At 37.8% G+C, this 21,008-nt stretch overlaps 1 protein-coding gene across 13 annotated transcripts in view; it reads left to right on the forward strand.

Moving 5' to 3' along the window:
* The window catches only part of Pcdh7 (protocadherin 7), a 417,092-nt gene that overhangs the window by 13,740 nt on the left and 382,344 nt on the right, over positions 1–21,008 (forward strand). The gene's annotated exons all lie outside the window — the stretch shown is intronic.

Raw genomic sequence — 21,008 nt, forward strand, 5'->3', positions numbered from 1 at the left:
TGAGTTGTGTCTGTCTCCACATGAGCATTTCTACTTTTGGTTTCTAGATAGAGAATGTTTTAGCATGAGATAGATTAGGGGTATTTGAAGAATCACTCTTTGTCATGTTTGGTACTGTTGAGTGGAAGTTTACAGCTATTTACTGATACAATTAGAAAGATTTAATAAAACTGAAGCAAAAACTCAGTCATGTCCCAGAATTTTAGGTTCCATTTGTGCGAATGGGAAGGACCAAGCACATCCCACCTGTGGCAGCCTTTAGTGACAGCAAGCTTTCTGAAAACCTCATACCCAGTTCTTACTATTTTTGCTGGGTTTGCTTGTTCAGTTTCCAACATGAGTGTGTGCCCAGGGACTAAAGATTCCCTACTTTCCCCAGATTCCTGGTCCCCAGTATTATCAATTTGGGGACAACTTCTCACACTTCATTGTAATTACTAAAACTAACTGTTAAAGGGTTGTCCGTGTGTTGAGGGAGATAAAGCCATCCATGGCTCTCTATAACGTAGTGTTTGGATATTTTATTTTCAAATAAAAAGACAGTAGTTAATTCTGTTTTTAGAAAATTCAAGGAGGAAAATGTTTATACTAGCGATCAATTCACTTAATGGGCTCATTCATTTTAAAAAACATTTTTTTTCCTTTTAGTTCTTGTAATATTACTATCAGTTCAGAGTATGGAGCATAAAGTTCCGCCCTTCATGAACTTAATATAAGGTTTGCAGGATATAAAAAGATGTTCACTTATATTTGCACCATGCCTTTTCATTTTCAGAACACTAGACAGTAGATACATGTTTGCTTATTTGTTCTTTAGAAGAAACTGGAATTAAAAATCACCTTCATTATTTCTGCGATGAAGCTAATGAAGCAACCAGCAGCCTTTTCATGAATGATGGAACTCAACTTAAGAAATGCACAAAATCAATGATAAAATATCCCACCAGACTCAAGAATTCTGAAAGCATCCAAGTGAAATTTGTGTTTTTATTTTGTTTGGTTATTAGTTTTGTTGAAACAAGTTTTCACTGTTTTCCCTGGGAAGGCTCACAACTCACTATGCACCCAAGAAAAACTGCTTGCTCATGCCTCCTGGGATCCTGCGGTTAAGGGCCTATGTCACCATTATTGCCCAAAATTATGTTTTAAAATTATGGTTCTCTTTTTGTAGACGTTAGAGCTACTATCTTCTCCCAAACAGACAGAACTCAAAAGTTCCAAAAACATGTGAGAGAAGTTTGTATGATTTATTTTGTAAGAAGGTGTTTGTCCACAATCCTAACATTTTTCAAAAGTCACTTTCATGATTGATTGAAGTTTTTAGTGAGTTTATGACTTGAAGATTTCAGTATTCATTGTCATATTTATATGCAGAATTGTATGTTATTAGCACAATATGTAAAATCAAATCTTCAAAACTTAATTTTCACCTGGACTTTAATTTTCAATGTATGTTGGAAAATGGCCCCAAGACCCCTCCACACTATTGATAAAGTAATCCCATAGTCTTTCAGTGAACAGCATTTAAGAAAAAAATCTAAAATTGTGTATTAAACTTTTCTTTCATGTGTGATATTTTAAAAATACTTTAACTCTATTACCTGAAGGAAGGCTGTGATGTGGAGATAAAACATGGACTTAAAATATATATATATATATATATATATATATATATATATATATATATATATATATATATATATAAAGGCCATCTTTTTGCATGGTTAAGAGAGGAAACGTGCACTAGGGCTGTAGTGCCTTCCACATTTAATACTAGCACTCCGGAAGCAGAGACAGGGGAATCTCTATGAGTTGGAAGCCAGTCTGGTCATCAGAGTGAGTTCCAGGACATCCAGAGCTACACAGGAAATCTTGTCTCAAATAAAAAAAACAAACCAAAAACCAAAACCAACCAACCAACCAACAAACAAAAAACCCCAGACAAACAAAACCAACCAACCAATCAACAACAACAACAAACAATGCAAACATGCTAGACCTCAAGCAGGGTTCCCAGGAGCCTCTCTTAGCTCAATTTTTCTCTATGTCCACATTTTCCCAGTGCCAGGGAGCAGTTGTAACTTAAAGGAGATTGTCAGGAACCTTTGTGGCACAGAGTACTTAGGCTTTGTGTAGAGTTAGCTTTCAAATTCATCCACACTGGGTCTGGAATATGACAGGACATCTTTTTTTTGTTGTTGTTTGTTTTTGTTTTGTTTTTATTCACTTTACATCCAGATCACAGACCACCTCTCTCCTCTCTTTCCAGTCTCACCCTTACCAAACATTAGGCTGAGAGCAGGGTATGTTGTGGAAGAATGGGGGGATAGAAGACAAAAAGTTGGAAGGGTAAAGGACACCATAAGATGGCCCACAGAACAGAAAAACTTGGGACCATGGGCACACAGAGCCACCAACCAGGGAATATGCAGGAGCTGGACCTAGACCCCCTATACATTTGCAGCAAATGTATAGCTCAGTCTTTATATGGGTCCCCTAACAAGTCCATAAGTGGCTGTTGTGGTCTCTGGTCCCTGCCATTGGGTCCCCTTCCCCCTACCTGATAGGACTTCCTTAATATGACACTGTAAAATACTCTGAGAGCTTGCTTGTATTCCTTTCCTGAGAGATGGGAGTTCTCTGAGATTCAGGCCCCCTGTCGTGTTGGACAGAGTCTGTCTTTTCCACTTGGCAGTGTGGTTTATGCTCCTGGGTTCAGTAACAAATGGACAGTTCTGTTTTCTACACCTTCATTCTTGCTTCTCTTGTAAACCTCAAACCTATGAATACTCTGAACCAATGCCAGTGTTTAAGCTGAGCACTGAACAGGTTTCAGACAAATTTGAGCGAAGGATTAGTAAGGTTTTGTTGTTGCAGTTGTTCTTGTTTTGTCAACTTGACACACCTTAGAGTCATCTGGGAAGATAGAATCTAAAACTGAGGGAATGAATGCCTTTATCAGATTAGCCTGTAGGCAAGTCTGAGGGGGGCTTTGTCCTGATTAATGGTGGCTTGATAGAAGTTGGGTAGAGGTGGGTTGCTCAGCCCACTGTGGGCAGGGACAACACTCAGCCACTAGTGTTGGAATGTATTGAAAAGCACCTTGGGCTTCCCTCGGAAAGTAAGCCAGTAAATGTCATTACTCTAAGATCTCAGTTTCACCTCTTGCCTAGAGTTTATGCCTTGGACTGAACTGAGCTCTACTGTGGGTGAAATAAGTCCTCTTCTCTCCCAAGTTGTTTTTTGGTTATGTTATTTAACCACAGCAATAGAAAGCAACTGAGGACAAGGGCCTCAAAGAACCATGCAAGCATATGGGTTGTCAGTATTTTTCTGGAACTCCTTATCTGTGGCAAAAATAGATGTATGTACTCCCAAACACAGACACGGATGGATCTCTGTATCTGTCAATTTGTATATTTCTGCAGATATTATTCATTTTCTATGCCAACTCAGACTTGCACACAAACGTTTCTGTTTCCACCCTACCCCGTGGCATGGAGTCATTTTAAAAAGTGATGTGCTGGCATATCTGGATAGAGAAATAAAGGTGCACTGAATCTACAGAGAAAAGAAGTCTAGAAGTGGGAACCCAGCAGTAGTTGAAGGAGCTAAGCAGTGGAGTGAACACAGGCAAGTTTGAGCTATTCCAATGCTCTCCCTTGGACTTTGGAATGCCCCGAAGAGTTCCCCTTTTAAAATGTAAATGACCTCTGTGGGAGTTTGGTTGGGCTTTTAGCACACCTGGGTGTAAATTGCTTTAAGCAGATAACTAGGTCAGCACATCCCAAAGATCAATAGTCCTTAAGAAATGGAAATTTTGATTAGGGCCTTAGGGAAGAGTGGTAGGGCTGCTGGAGCCTGAAAGGGTGAGAACTCACTTAGAGCACCCAGTGTCTGTAACTCTTAACTAGAGTGTCCCTCTGGGGTGTGTAAAGAAAGAACTCATTAAAAACCCCCAGTCTCTCTCAGTCTCCATGTCTCTGTCTGTCTCTCTGACTGTCTCTGTCTGTCTCTGTCTGTCTCTCTGCCTGTCTCTCTCTGTCTCTCTCTGTCTCTCTCTGTCTCTCTCTGTCTCTCTCTGTCTCTGTCTCTCTCTGTCTCTCTGTCTCTCTCTCTCTGTCTCTCTCTCTCTCTCTCTCTCTCTCTCTCTCTCTCTCTCTCTCTCTCTGCATGTGTGTGAAGTGTTAGAACTCATTTAAAGTAACCAATGTCTGTCTGTCAATCTCTGTGAAGGGTGAGAAAGCATTTAAAGTACTCAATGTCTGCAACTCTAATTTGAGTCTTTCAGTGTGTGTGTGTGTGTGTGTGTGTGTGTGTGTGTGTGTGTGTGTGTGTACATGTACATGCATCTATGTTTAGTTTTTTGTTAGAATTTGTCAGAAAGAAATGTTCTGATCTGAAAAAGGCAACTGTCTAGGTTTTTGGAAGATGAATACCACTAAATGCCCTTTCCCCTTGTTTTGACAGCATCCAGCTTAACTGCTGTATTCTATTTATTGTCGTCTTCTTATTTTGGGGGACAAAGAGTGCAATGGGGAGTGCTAGAAAAGAATAAAAAATGCTTCCTGCCAGTATGCCCACGTTCCTCCTACCCTCCTTATTCTGCTAGTATAGGGAGGCAGTGCCTACTTATTGGGGTTTTGTAAGCATGCATTTGTTTCTTTTCCTGATTTTAACCTGAGGAAGCTGAATTTAAAGAGGATAATAACATTTATTTCAACATTGGAAGAAACTTCAAAGGGAATTCTTCTGACAAAGGTTTGTAGATTGTTCAGAGCAGGTTGAATGCACGGGACTCCAGCTGTCTCCACTCTGGTGAAGTGGACTAAATACACCCAGATTTGAGAGACAGTAGAGGTGAAGTATCTTAGTAAACTAATGAAAAGTAAGAAGTACACGCCTTTAATGAAGAGTGCAGTGCCAATTCTGTAGCGTGATAAGCCTTGTAGACTGAACATCATCATTGTTTTATAGTGTGTAGATACTATAAATTAGGATTTTTTCATTTATAGAAATTTGATTCTAGTGTGTCACCTGTGTAGGCTAGAAGCTTTTATTATTTATTTGTTTGATTCTTTATTGTGGTTTGGAGGATCTAAAACCCAGCACCCTTTGACTGCTAGCCATACATATTTTATTATGGATTCCTGGTCCTAGAACAGTGATTCACTCCACAGTCATTGTTAATTTTTTTTCTCAGTTCTGGCTGGAAATGAATAGCTTGCCTACCAATTTCTAGGTTAAATCCTCTGAAATTCTAAGTTTGCTTTAGTAGTCTACTCCTAGTCTCTGGAAAAATAGAAATTTTTTACTGGTTGAGGCAGTGAGAAAACCTCACCCTCCAGTCCTGACTGACATATCCACAGGAAAGTCGTCACTCATTTTACACACTAACCTCTGCTCTGGTTACACAGGAGTTTATGGGAGTGACATGGAACATTTGGGACTTTCTTATGCACCCTCATGAAGGACGATACTGTTTCTAGCTTGCCAGGAGGTTGTCTCTCTTTTGAACGTACTTTGACACTTGGGAGGGCTTTCATTACATTTAAGAAAATGCTTCAAATACATTTGTCCTCATCAGTTTGACCCTCTGCTTGTTTGTTTCCATGGCTCCTTTTAAAGTAGGACTGACTGATCTTGTACAGAGAGACAGCTGAGTGTAGCCCTTACACATGCCAGGAGGAACTAGCTGTTGTCAGAGAGACATCAGAGTTGTTGCTCTCTCCCTGGTAATGAAAGAGGTGTGATGGCTGATGCTATAAAACAGGTAGTTCAGAGGAGCCTCCAGCTAATTGAGTATATCCCTGTGGCCCTGTTTTGATTCCATCACTTCTTAAATCCATCATTTTCTCTTGACCGCAATCTTGCTGGGACCTTTTCTGCCACTTTATGTCCAGCATCTAAAATTAAGGGCTGCTATTTACTGAAGCTTTACCCCGTACCAACCACTAGCCCGAATGCTGTGTTAGGGTATTAATGCTCTTTCCCTTACTAGAGGATTGTGGTTTAGGTATCTGCTTGCCACACAGAAGCAAGGGAACAAGCCACATCCTCTCCTGTCTACCACTTCCTACTAATACCCCCTCACAACTTGCTCCCAGTGGACGTCTCTCTCCATATCTGAAGGTCTGCATTATTATAGCAGTAATGGTAGACTTCAATTTACAAGGCAAACCTTTAAAACGTTCGGTGCTTCTTTTCTACTCCATAATATCTGCTATGTATTTTTTTATCAGTTGTCTGTGTGCTTGTGTGTATCTGTGTGTGTGTGTGCAGGCACATATACCTGCATTTACATGTGCAAGTTTGTGAGTGTGCATATGGAAGCCAGAGAGCAACCTCCCACATCTCTCCTCGAAACAGTACCACCCCCTACCCTTTTTCTATTGGTATTGGTCAAGGAGTTTCAAGACATCTGCCTGTCTCTGAATCACTACTGATGGGATTATAAACCTGTCACTGCACATGACAATATTATTTTTTTCTTTTTTAGGGTCCTGGCAATTGAATTCTAGTCCTGATATTTTGAGGACACATAACTTTTCTGTCTGAACTATTTTCTCCGGCCTATCAACAGTCTTAATACTTTGTATGAGTCTTCCCAGGTTGCTATTACAAAATACTGCAAACTGGGCACATTGAACGCTTAGAGTTAAATTTCATTTTCTCTGAAAAACTTAGATCAAAGTGCTGGTCAGTGTGGTTTCTGGGGAAGCCTCTCACTCAGCTTCCAGCTTCCATGTAACTGCCTGCGTTCTCCTTATTCCTCCCATGCATTCCCTCTGTGCATGCACAGACAGAAATCTCTATGCCCGCTTCTCTGAGAAAAACACTAGCCCTTATCAGATGAGGACCATAACCTTCAGACCTCTTTTAACCTTAAATGCCTATCTGGAAGTACTGACATTCCACAGTTTATGATTTTAATAGATGGACTCAGAAATGCACAGTTCTGTCCATAGCAGAGTTCATTCTTGGTCTTCAGTAAGACATACCAGACTGGACTATAAGCATTTGCATGTCTGCTAATTGTATTTAGTCTTTATATTCAGAGGAGCACGTGCTTTCCTCTTTTCCTGTCAAGAGGAACCTCAAATATGTTTTACAATGATGAAAGATTCATATATGTGCTTTATCTCTGTGGAAAAAATATGAATCTATAATGTGTATGCATGCACATACATTTTTTAAATACATTTCCCAGTTTCCTACATCTAACATCTCATGCATATCATTGAATATTTCTGCAGCATCTAGTTTTCATTGAGATTTATCATTTTAGTTATTTTTAACATTTTGGTTATTTTACTTTTGCTAGCCAGTAAGTGTATAAAGGTATACTAATGAATAAAATAGCAGTATCCACCCAAAAGAATCCAAAAATGTAAATTATTTTTAATGGCAATATTAACACTTAGAAGCAACCATCTATTTTTTCTTAATCATTAAATTCCAAATGAAAAGCAGGAGTTAACTCTCTTTCTGTCAGCATTCCTAGGCAAAGAAACAAAAGAGCTGAGCAAGCCTTTCCTAAGGAGTACTTTTTGGGCCTCTAAGGCTGGTTGGACATTTGACCTCCAACATTTAAAAATGGAAAATGTAATATTCTTCTGTGCAGAGAAATGGTAATAAATAGTGCATGAACAGAAGCGGACTTACAACGTTGCGTTTAAACCTGCTTTTCAGGATATTTAATTGTTGATCACAAAGGCAAAAATCCTTCCAGAGATAACATTTCTGGTGTCCAAAATCAGTCATGGTAAGGTCTGTTTCTTCCAAACCAATACAACAAGGGGTCAGAAATAATAAAATTAACTCCTCTATGTTTGCTGGGTTTTCCTTTCTTGTTATGTTTGTAGCATGAAATTCATGCTTATGTGTATATGTGCATGCAATGTACATATGCATAGGTGTATACAAATATATACTACCCATACAAAGGTAATACAGTTAATGTTTCAGAGAACAAATGTTCAATGCTAACATCTATATGCTATTTAAGTTCTTAGTAGCAATCTAGGTACTTAGCAAATAGAAATGACAGAAAAGATGGGGGAAAAAAAAGTCTTCTTCCAGGGCATCCTTGGAACACTATATAAATCACAATAGCTAAGTTTAGGTTGCACATTATATTCTGGCCATTGAGTAGTATGTAGCTTGCCTGTATGTAATCATCAGTTGATCACAACAGCCACAAAGTCTAACTGATAGTTATCATTATATTGTGGACAATGGGTGTGGTGAGTAGGAGAGTTACTTACTAAGGGTGACTTACTCAGTCACATAGTTTGTAAAGTGCAGAGCTACAGTTCAAGTACAGACACTTTAGCTACAAAAGGCCACATTCGCAACTACTGTGAAGTACAGGAATCAGCTCTGCATTATAGACAACTAGTTTCATGAGACTGAAATTGCATTCGCTTGCTTTGCGGCAAGGCTTCAGTGATATTCTAACCTTGCAATTTTGACACCTTTTATTATGTTCTTGAAATTAGGTCAGTCGGTCCATTTGAAAAAATAGTACCACCTTAAACCTCAATCAAAGTGCAAATTATAGGATGGGAACTTGTGTGTTAGACAGAGGTATTCTCTTTTTTTCTTCCCTCAGCCTGGTCTTAAAATTTTCAGAAATACCTCATCACAAGCTGTTGTTATTTTAATATTTTCCAATTCATTCTCTATTCACAAAGTGTTCTGCATATCATTAGTGCAAGTAGAAGAAACAAATTCATTAATCTTCTGTGAATTGCCATTTGATGCAAGATAGGAAATGCCTTCTAATGAAGAATAAAATTTTGTTAACTTTTTGTGAATCAGCGCTTTAGAAAAATAAAATGTATATTTTCCTCTTGAGGTTTCAAAAGCAAAGGGAAAGGAATTAGTTACAAACTATTTGTAATAACGAATTCTTCTGTTTCTTCAAATAAGTACTGATTACACGTCATGAAAATGTAGTTGCATATCTGTGGGCGGGGGGGAGACATTCCAAATCCTCAATGGATTCCTGCACTATACATGCATGTCTTGTGTCATGCATGCTGGTGGGGTTTGAATATTTTCGCCCCCATCCTAACGGATAGTGTGTCGAAGATGTGGTCATGCAGGAGTGTGCACAAAAAGTCTAAACTCAACAAAGGATAAATCCATTATTGGATACATAATTTGATGGCCATATTAGGAAGTGGCTGGACTTAGGCAGTAGATGTAGGTGACTAGGGGCATGTTCTGGCCTACTACCTTGTTTCTAGTTTCTTTCTTCCACTTGTCTTTGCCTCTTATCTTGTGTGAGGTAAGTTGTTAGGTATCATGGCATATACTCTATCATAATATTCTCCCTCAGTACAGGCCCATATACAATGGAGCCATATGACCATACACTGAGACCTTGGAATCCAGAAGTCCAAATGAACATTGCCCTACTGTTCCTTAAGCATTTTTGTCACAATGATATATAGTGACTAACATACATAGTTACTCCAACAAAATATAATTAATAAATACATATAGTAAGCTGAACAAAAATAACAAATGATGATACAAAAGGATTATAAGAATATACAGTAACAAAGCATATTTAAAACTACAAACATTTTACTTTTGGGATGGTCTTGTAAGATTACCCGACTGTTGCTCACGATGATCAACTGAATCTACAAGAAAGAGCTGCTGTTGCATACCCTTTTGGTAGTTTAAAAATTCATCAGTTTTTATTTAAAATTTACATACATTTGTACAGAACATCTAAACTGCAAATGAGCAGCATTTAAGACTATGCTTTAGTGATTTTTGTTTTTAGTAAAATGATGCTGCTTTAATTCTTGCTGTGCCTAGTGTCTAAAAGAAGATCTCAATAATATTTTCCATTGTTGGATATTTTCTTTTCAACTGAGAAGCTTTTCCAATATATCTATATAGAATATCTCTGTATTCTCTTGTATATTATCTCCTCCTATAGGAAATCCAAACATCTCAATATTGTGGGGAAGATGTAAGGGTTTATTTTAATTCTTTATTTTTAGTGTATGTGTGTGTGCATGTGTGTGTGTGTGTGTGAACTTTTATGAAATTTCATGAAATTTTGTGCACCATATGTATTCAGGCGCCTGTGAAAGGCAAAAGAATCCTCAGATGCCTAGCAGCTGCAGTTGTAGCGGGTTCTGAGCCTCTAATTGGTTTCTGGGAACTAAATCTGAGTCCCCTGCAAGAACATCAAGCTCTTTTAGCCATTAAGCCACCTCTGAGGCCTCCAGTTTACAACTTTTAAGCACTGAAACCAATGGACCCTGATTCTGAAGCTATTGTTTTCTTACTTAGTTTTCTTCTCCTAAATAGATGGCCTCTTAGTTACTCTTGTATGTGAAGATGTAGTATGACCAAGGGAACTTTTAGAATAAAGCATTTAATTGGGGGCTTGCTTATAATGTCAGAGGATCAGTCATGACCTGTTTGGACCATGGTGGCATGGTGCTGGAGTGGTAGCTGAGAGTTCACATCCTGACCCACAGGCAGGAGACAGAAAGAGAGCAAGACTGGGACCAACAGTGGGCCTTTGAAACCTCAAAGCCCAAGTCCTTTAACAAGGCCAAACCTACTTCAACAAGTCAACACCTCTTAATCCTTCTCAAACAGACTCAGTAACTAGGGAGTAAGCATTCAAACCTATGAGCCAACTGTGACTATTCTTATTTAAAGGACCACAGATGGTTAAAACAATCCACCGTTGCTATTTCCAACTAAAGCAAGTGAAATACAATAACCTGCTAGGGGGTGCAGTTAATTTCCTGATCACACATGAATTCTTATGGAGTGTCCACACCAACTCCTTTTCTTTCTCTTATAGCTGCTATTCAGCCACAGCAAACATATAAAAGCAGTCAGCACTACAACCCCATCACAGTTTGTAATTGGAGAACTAGGTATGAATATCATAAATTACTATATATTCAATAAATCAAGATTATGAACAAAGTCAAGTCTTGATCCATTCTATTTGAGTGGGAAGGCTTGCCTAAATTTATTATCTGGAAGAGGACAATTATTTATGATTTCCTAAGCTTTACTAAATACATAGTTATACCTGGGTGGGTAAAAGAATAGAATAATTTGAAGTCCTAGTGTGTGTTGTATTCTTATATTATGCATACTTACTGAAGGTCACTGGGTCTTATGTGTGCTTCTTGGGTATGTGTTGATGTAGGGTTATTTTGTTGTTTGGGAACACTTGTCAATTCCTAGTAATAAAGAAGATTAATACTAATCTTATATAGTATGCAGGAAATAATTGCCTATGCTTGTGAGTTCCTGAAAATTCCTAGCTACTAATTTTAAGTTTTTTGATAGTTCTCTTGTAAGAACAATTGCCACCGAAGCACAAGGGAGACTTGCTGCCTGGTGGCAAGCAAAGATTCTGTTGCTCTCTTTAGCGTCTGTTTACATTCATACTTTGCTTACAATTTTAGATGCAGTCTATAATAGATGTCCTGTTTCTTCCGTAAATGTCATGGCAAATGTGTTCGTGTGTGTGTGTGCTAACACATATACACTAACTACATAAATCTATATAAATTAAATTAGTAGAAAATAAAGAAGTTCTGGGTTCTGCATTGTGGTGAGATACATTCCATATAGAGAAAATGAGAATAATTTATGTGAAGCCTAATTTAAAAAAAAAAAAATAGATGCCCAGAAGCATCTCTTGTCTTTAGTTATTATGGCAGGCAGACTACTGGAAATTACCTTGTGTTCTCATTAGATGGGGTGGTGGTTTTTAAACTTTCTTTGGCTTGTAAGAATGGAGAGTGTTGATACATGCACTGCCAAGTTAGTTTTCATGCTGTTTAGTATCAGAAGGAAATTACTTAGCACATACTGCCCTGCACAAGGAAGACACTGAAACCAGAAGTTCTAACAGTGCAACTCACCTTGTAACACCTTTGTTTTAGTGAGCACAGTCTGAAGAGGGAGGCACATGCAGAGTTTCTTAAATTCATTTGAGTTTCTAATCTCTGATGTTGAGCAAATACCCAACTTTTTTGTTATCTTTTTTTCCTTTGTTCACCATTGAACAGTCTATCTTGTTCATCATTGAACATTTTATGCAAGATAAGAGAAACTCCAAGTCCAGCTGTAAAAACTGTGGGTACTAATGAAAACGATTCCATTTGTATAATGATACTTACGTTTTTTTGATAAAGACAAAGGGAAATTCGAAATGAAGTCATGATTCCCAGTCCAAGTATTTCCTAGAAAAATTAGTTTTTACAAAAAAGATTATATTGTTACCAAAAATAGCAGAGTTGTCACCTTCCATTCCTGGCACTCAACTGTGGAAGAGAATTGAAGACACATTATTTTATCACTCAGAGAAATCGCTGAAATGTCTTATTGAAGAAAAGAGAAAAATACACTTCAGAGCTAGTGTGCAAAGTCTCAATTTAGGAAAAGGAAAAAAAATCAAGGATTTTGCTCAAGGGTCCAAAAAAAAAATGTTTGGCTTATTTCTTTTTCATCACTTAAGCTCGTTTCTTGCTGGGCTTTTTATTGAATAATTGAAAAAAAAATGGGTAAAAGAGGGACTTTTTCATCAAAGGCAAAAGGTAGTAAGAAATAAAAGTACTGGGGGAATAGAGATAGGAAGTTGTGTCTTTCTGTACTTTCATGATTGCCTACATTTCTTCCTAAACTTCTAGTTGAAAAGGTTTGGGGGAAAAAATCAGCCTGGAGGAAAAAAAAAAACAGAGAATAAAAGCTGAGATTCTGTGCTCCTTCACCCCCAGCCCTCCCCACCCCCTCCTTCTCCCCTCACCCCCATTCTCTCTCACACGCTAGCGCACTCATCACACAAGCCACCACCATCACAGGTATGCGCACACCCACCTTCATAAGCTCATGTTATTTTGTTTTAAAATGATCACTATTTATGTTTGCAAAGTTAAGTAAACAGCAAGAGTTTATTTGATGAGAATTAACATTTAAGGGGACTCTTAGAATTTTTTGAAAGCTGTTTTTTGTTTTGTTTTGTTTTGTTTTGTTTTTAAAAATAAACCTTTTATTAATGCTCCCTTGATTTCAGGCTGCGGAGGAAAAAAGCTGGAAGGAGAGTGCTGGCAAATTGGAAGCTTGGTACTTGGCCTTCTTCTTGCCAGACACGAGGCTGTGGGCAGGATGTCTCTCCCTTGCTACTCTGCCTCCTCTGCAGCAGTCAGTTTGTGATCATCTGCGATGCTGCTCTTTTCCTCCCCCAGGGGCAGCCTGTCAGCTTTGGCACCACTTCTGGTTTCCTCCTGCCACGGAACAGGCTGTTTTCACCTGGCCTCAGAGGGAGTCAGAGGTCAGGATCGAGCAGCCAAGAGATAAGAATATTTTAAGCACCGGCTGCCCTTTCTATTTCAGTATCCAACCTACACAGAAGAAATGTAGATTAGTGAATATAGATTTTTTTTTTTTGGCCAGAAAATTTGCAATATTTCTTGGTTATGTAAATAAAAGTCTGTGACACAGAGCTAGAACTCAGTTTATCTGAGGCATGTGCCTTATACAATTCTTAAGAAGGAGTACCACAAATGTGATTCTAATGATATTTCCAACATATGATGTCTAAATGAATGTTGTTCTCTCATGTATTTTATTTCTCATTGTTGGTGCCCTCTTACAACTGGAATATACTCAGAAACTAATAGTCTTGTTTGATGACTGCCTTACACATCTTATTCAGGAATAATAACATAGTATGAATGAGACTATAATGGGAACCATACACACCCCGGGGGAAAGACTTAACAATTCTTTGAAACGTTGATACCTGACAAGAAAATGGCAGTATAGCTTTGATTCCTCCCTCCTTTGTAGTCTTGCATCAATATTGCAACTTTGGCTATGGGGCATCAACTATTCTCATTTCAACTGAATTAAAATGTATTTTGTGCACACCCTCCTTTACAATTCAACAGTTTTTGTTCTGATAGATTTCTAATGGGTTTCTTCCTTGGCTGTTAATCTTTAGACGTCTTTGTTGGTCTTTGTTGGGCAATCCTGCTTCACTCTCTTTTAGTCTGTCTGTGACTTCGGACCAAAACAGAACTATTTGATTGTAACTCTTCACTCTAAATTCTTCACACTTGACTTTTGGTTATTTTTAGATGTCAAATCACCTTCAAATGAGAACTATTACTGTCACTGAAGATACGGAAAGGAAAGCAGCCTAGGGTTTGAGCAGCTTGCCTGTGGAGGACTTATGCAGATGTGTGTGGTGACAGCAGCATTACTGACATGTGTACCCATTCCAAGGCCCATTCTGGGAACATACTGATTCATCTGACACCATGTTACTTTTTTCTAAAAATAGACATGTAATCTCATATATTTAAGCCTTGCATTTTTTAAAAAGGGCAATGATTATACAAAGTACTCTAGAATTGGGATGTCTGCAGAAAAATCCTAAGGATTACTTTTTAAACAATTTTTTTTTTACTATTTTTTTTAGGTGCTTTCCAGTGTTCCTTTTTGAGCTAAGCACCTATCATGTGTTCTATTAGCACTGTAACTTGTTATCAACTGGCTTTTAGATAATCCTGCCTAAGTGACAGGTTGATGACAGTTTTTAAGATATTGCCTCTCCAAGTTATATTTCTGTTCATAGAGGGTGCTAGAAAAGCAGAGAGCCTCGGTGTGAGACTTTTAATGGAGGAACTCAGAGAAGAAATGCAGAGTGCAGGGGAAATGCTAGGAGGCCTAGGGGACATTTCTCCCATTCCCCCTAATCTCTCCTTGATTCACTTTGTTATAGTCCATTTAGAATAGATTCTTGGATTTGAGTCCAGCTGAAAATTAGAAATTCTTTGTATAGTATTGATGTCATTAACAACTTTCTCAGTTCAGTTGATACGTCAGTCTGTGGATATTATGTTGTGTGTGTAGAGGTATATGTGTGTATTATGTATCTATATGAATATTTATATATGATTTATATATGTATATATGAACAATATATAAACACATGTATGTATATATGCACATATACATATTATTGTATGTTGTATACACACACACACAACAAAGTAGTAGTGCTAGGGTAATTAGAAATCTAGAAACCCTTCTTTTCCAGGAAACAATGCAGGTCAATAGCCCTGGCCTAGAGAGTAGCAAAAGTGAGAACACAAAATTACACCACAGTCACTTCTGAAAAGTATTAAAAAGAAGTAACAGGAAGAAGGACTTTTTAATAATGGTCTTTTCAGGCTTCAAGATAAAGATGTTGAGTGGATATCTCCAAAGGATGCTCCTGTGTAACACACGGCTGGGTTATCCCCAAAGAATGCTCTTGTTTAACAAATGTTCATTTCCAGAGGATTCACTTAGACGGGAGTCCTGCAATGCCAAGTGAGAGCGAAGGAGTTGGTGTTTAAAAGGAGGATCTCAGTGTGGTCTGCTTCCATTAAAATTCCCCCCATAATATTTTGGCACTTCAGCTTCCTGATGTTTTATCCTGAGAATGTCTACCATCTCCTGAGGCCTTATTTTCAGTAACTATTCTTAAAATTTGCCCCATTCATTTTCAGCAAAACCTTGCAGGATCTTTTTCTAGTTCTTGTAGAGCAGTGGTTTGAGCTAAAACATTGATTGAATCATACCAAGGTAGAATTATACAGGTATACATTAGTGGCTTAATAAGTCAGTAATACCAGGGGCTATTTGCAGGAATTAGTAATTGACATGATGAAAAGAAAAAGCCTCAAACAACAGTTATTTCAAATAAATCTGCCTGATGAAATGTACTTTTTCTTTCATACATTGGATCATTCATTCATTTCCCTCTTACACGTTTTTTCATTTTTTTCACTTTCATGTTATGTAGTCTAATAACTATAAATAAATGTCATTGCACTGGGTTGTTCCCACTTGAGGATCAGTGATCTGGGTCACTTATATCTGCAATGTTATGATGAATGAATCAGCATAGAGCAATGCAATTAATTATTTAAAACAGATTATATGATGTGCCTTAATATTTTAAACGTTTTATTGAAATTTTAAATTACTTGCTGTCATTGTATTTATATTAAAATTTTTAGGATACTGGAAAAAATCAGGCTTTGTAACATTAAACTGTTTTAATATCCTTTCTACAGACAACATTGAACAGAATCTAAGGAAATAAGGGCACTGTGGGCACAATCAGGAGACTAATGCACTTCCTGTCTGAGGTTAGCTAGTGCCTCTAACCAGCACTTTCCAGTGTTTTCAGGCATTTTATTTTATTCTATTTTATTTTATTTCTTACTCTTCTATTAGATTCCCTAGAGTCCCTGTATCAAATTAGGATGAGAATCATGAGTTAAAACACTACCTTCTCTCACAGGATTCTAATTGTTAGAAGTTACAAATGGGTTTCACATGGTTAAAATCTCTGTGTTGGCAGGGTTCTTTTTCTTTTAAGCAGGTAAGGAAGAAGACTTTTCTTGAAATTTTTTTTCAGCTTTTAGAAATTGCGTAAATTCTGTGGCTTGTGACTGGCTTTCATATTCAGAGCAATCATTAAATAATTTTCATTATAATAATTTATTCCGACCCTTATTGCTAGATTTCTCTCTGATACATTTGAGACAGGATGTTTACATTGAGTCCACATAGACAATTTTTTAAAAAAAAATGTTGTTTATTGGAAAACATTTTCAAATGTTGTTGAAAATTGGAAATTTTCATTTTTTCCTATAGTACTCTTGTTCACAGTTTTTAGTACATTTATCTTACTTTGACTGTACTTTTGTGTGGAGGTGAGGAGGTATCCTCAGTTGCAGGTGCTTTCAGAGATAGGGGAGGAAACAGGATCCTCCACAGGTACAGTTACAGACAGTTGTGAGCTATCTAATGTATTCTGGGACCTGAACTCTGGTCCTCTGCAAGAGCAGTATATGTTATTAATAGCTGAGCCACATCTCCAGCCTTTTGACTAAAATCTTAATGCCTCTTTGCTCTGTGAGGATTATACATAGATTCCCTGCATTATGGAGAAAACATCTTTGTGAATCAGTCTTTGTCTCTTTTAGATTTAATAGGTAAGCTCCAAAAATTGAATAACCTCACTTCATAAACTACCATATGTTTTATATCAAAATGAAAAAGACTTGATAACCAAATATTTTTCTTGTGTGATGAAAAGTTTATTTTCATATAGGAAACATTAACTTATTTTGAAACATGGAATATGAGTTTAGTTGCCAATTTACCCTTTTATAGGATAAAGGCTGAGGAATTTTATTATTTCTTGAACTTCTCAAGTATAAACTATCTATAAAACCTATGGTGGTTTCTTGCTGTGATCTGGCTGAACTCTACTCAGAAACAGTAAATAGTGTGGCCAACCTTGAGATATAGGAGGTCTCATTTTCTATCTTTCGGTGTCCAATCTTTCAGCTGAGTTGAACACTAGGAGTCCAGTAGGATGTTGTAGGTGGTAGAAAGTATAGTTAGGCCACGAGTGAGAGCTTCTCAAGAACAGTGTCTCTACTTCTTAGGATGGCACATGACAATGACCCCACTCAACCAACTGCATGGTGGACATTGTCAGGGTCATTTTGAAGGCAATTTGATGAAATTCTAATAACTGGTACAAGTAAAAGTGTTCCCTTCTAATTTCCATTGCTGTAGTGTGCTACCACAGAATGCCACGAGAATCATTTTTTGGAGTACTACTTATCACTTGGAGAAAGGATTAATTGTTCATTATAAAAGAACATGCTGTCAGTTTTCTTGGATGTATTCTGCTTACTTCCCTGTACATGCATTTTGTGTGAAGATAATGAGTCCAAGATGCTGTCATTTTTGCAAAACAAAAAACAAAACAAAAAATAATCACTCCCCACCTCTGGTAAACAACTGCTAATGTTGATTTGTCTATTTGGTTTATAAAGTCTGGTAGGAGTTTGTGTCTCCTTTCCTGAATGAAAACATTTCAATAGGTTTGTGTTTTTTTCACTTCACCATGGAGGCAGGCTGAAGGTGGGTGAAGGAAAATTCAGTCTTTGGAACTCTGAAATGCATTAAGCTTCTCTCTTGATTTAACACAAAATGATCAAAACCACATGCATGCCTGGAGTTATTCTGTTTTTTTTTTTTTTCTATTGTAATCCTGGTGGGCTTTTTTTTGTAGAAGTGGTTCAGAATACATTATCTTTGAAGTGGATTCCAATTGTCAATAAAACATGCCTGGAACATTATTCTTCTACAGGGAAGCAAAAGAGAAAATAGATAAGTGACTATATCGTTCTTTTTAAATACAATGCCCACAAAACTCTATTATGACTTTTGTATTTCATACGCAACCCACTAGCCCTGCTGATGAAATTATGGCATCAAGATAAACAGTAACAAGAAATCCTTGAGTAAAACAAGTGCTTATGAAACAAGGGTGGTACAAAGGAGATTAGACTATGACTTGGCTTTTGAAAAGTCTATGTCCTTCCTCCTCTGTATAATTTTAGTGTAGAAATATCAGGCTATTATTTACAGGTTTCCTTTTTTTTTTCTTGTTTGTGAATGTGATTCTAATAATATCTGCACAGTTCTGGAGCTCAGGTGAGAGTAAATAGGTGAAAGTAATTTATAAATTGTAAACTGCTATACAAAGTTTATCTATATTTAGGGTACAGATGCTAAGGAGGCTGCTAATCTCCTACAAGTCACAGGGCAGCAGCTCACGACATAAAATTATTCTACACCTGATGTTACCAATGCCATGGAAGTGAGGCTTTGTCCAGTTGTGAGTAATATTTGCTCTGGTTGATTTCTAACAGAGAAAGGTGAAGCTTTTGGGAAGTGACCATCGATGCATGGAGTGTTGAGTTGGGGAATAAAACATTAACTTCTTCCATTTTTCTATATTTTTTCTCTTTTTTTATTATGTATTTTCCTCAATTACATTTCCAGTGCTATCCCAAAAGTCCCCCCCACCCTCTGCCCAACTCCCCTATCCACCCATTCCCATTTTTTGGCCCTGGCGTTCCCCTGTACTGGGGCATATAAAGTTTGCCTGTCCAATGGGCCTCTCAGCCATTAAAGGCTAGGCTCACAACCATTTTTCTATATTTTTATTTAAAGATTTATTTTTATTTTATGAATTGAGTGATTTCTGGCATATTTATAAGTGCATTCAATGCATGCCTCTTGCCCTTAGAGGTCAGAAAAGTGTGCTGGATCTCCTGAAACTGGAGTAACAGATGATTGTAAGACACTATGTGTGTGCTGGGAACTGAACCTGAGCCTTCTGTAAAACCTGAACATGCTCTCAATCACTGAGCTATCTGAGCAGCCTTTTTTTTTAAATTAGATATTTTCTCTATTTACATTTCAAATATTCCTGCTTCCTAGTCCTGGAATTCCCCACACTGAGGCATCGCTCCTTCACAAGACCAAGAGCCTCTCTTCTCACTGACATCCCACAAGGCTATCCTCTGCTACATATGCCTGGCTAGACTTCTTCTGTTTTTAATTTAGGCAAATGATTTTCCACTGGGCAAACACAGCTATAAGCCATAGGACATGGGGAATTTTGAACATTTCTCATATTGTTTGGTTTTCCTAGCATCTAACTTGATCATCCTGGGCATGGAGAGAGTGGTAGTGTGAGTATGTGCTAGTGGTGAAAAATAAAAGCTAACCTCCAACTTTCTTAAATTGAATATCTATGGAGAAGATGATCTTTAAGAGGAGTCAACCCTAGATACTAATTTGGAAAGCAGAATTTTCAGAAATATACTTGTATTTTGGTATATTTATAAATCTATATAGTTAACAAATTTTAATTTTGGATGCATGGGTGATTTGCTTGAATGTACCAATATGTACCATATGCATTCCTGGTGCCCAAGAAGGCCAGAAGAAGGTGTTGGATCCCCTGCAACTGGAGAGACAGACAGTCATCATGTGGGTGCTAGGATTCAAATTCAGGCCCTCTGTAAGAGCAATCAGTATTTTTAACCACTGAGTCACCTCTCTAGCCCTGACTTTTCTGTATGTATGTGTGTAAATGTTCATGTATGTGAATTATGGAGGGCATGCCTGTGTAGCATCAGAGGTCAACTTCAGGTGTCAGTCCTTGCCTTTCACCTTGCTTGAGGCAGAATCTCTTTGGTGTTTTTTCTCCTGTGTACTCCAGACAAATTGTCCCATGAGCTTCTGGAGAATCATTGTCTCCACAGTCTATCTCTTGATGGGTATGCTAAGATTACAGAGGCTGGATTGTGCTATGGTATGCTTCTGACTTCTAGGTGGATCTGGGGAGTCAAACTGATGTAAAACATTTTTACTCACCACCCTCCTTCCCAACCCTGTATATTCTTCCCTTGAGTTCTTTTCTGTTCACTGGTCATATTAAAATATAGAAGGCATCTTGTTAGAAATTGTCTTTCTTCATTTATGCTGAGTCTTTCATTCACCAAGTTCCTGACAGGTACTAATCTAGAGACAGTGTGTATAAAAAAAAAAAAAGAAAGAAAGAAAGAAAGAAAGAAAGAAAGAAAGCAAGCAAAATGTTGTCTATGCTTGAAGCCAGTATTATAAGTGAAAGCTACTGCAACACTTGGAACAGCAATGTGGAAAGCTGTGGGTGTATGAAGAAGTGGGTAAGAAAGACTCACTTAACTATGTATGGCTAAAGCTCTTTCAGATTGGGTAACATTCATAGATGTCCTTAGGACACCTTGGTGCTTTCTGACAAAGGAAACAGGATGAGTTAGAGCAATACACAGAGAGATCCCATGTAGTGGGATGGAATTAGTAGCAGGTGAAGCTGTAATGTACACCAGAGTTTCAACTTACAAGGTCTTCGTGCATTGTGTTAAGGCATTTTAGAACGTTAAAGAATTAAACAGGGCCCCCAATGGAGGAACTAGAGAAAGTATCCAAGGAGCTAAAGAGATCTGCAACCCTATCAGTGGAACAACATTATGAACTAACCAGTACTCCAGAGCTCTTGACTCTAGCTGCATATGTATCAAAAGATGGCC

This window comes from Mus musculus, chromosome 5 (assembly GCF_000001635.26).
Source record: "Mus musculus strain C57BL/6J chromosome 5, GRCm38.p6 C57BL/6J".
Taxonomy (NCBI): domain Eukaryota; kingdom Metazoa; phylum Chordata; class Mammalia; order Rodentia; family Muridae; genus Mus; species Mus musculus.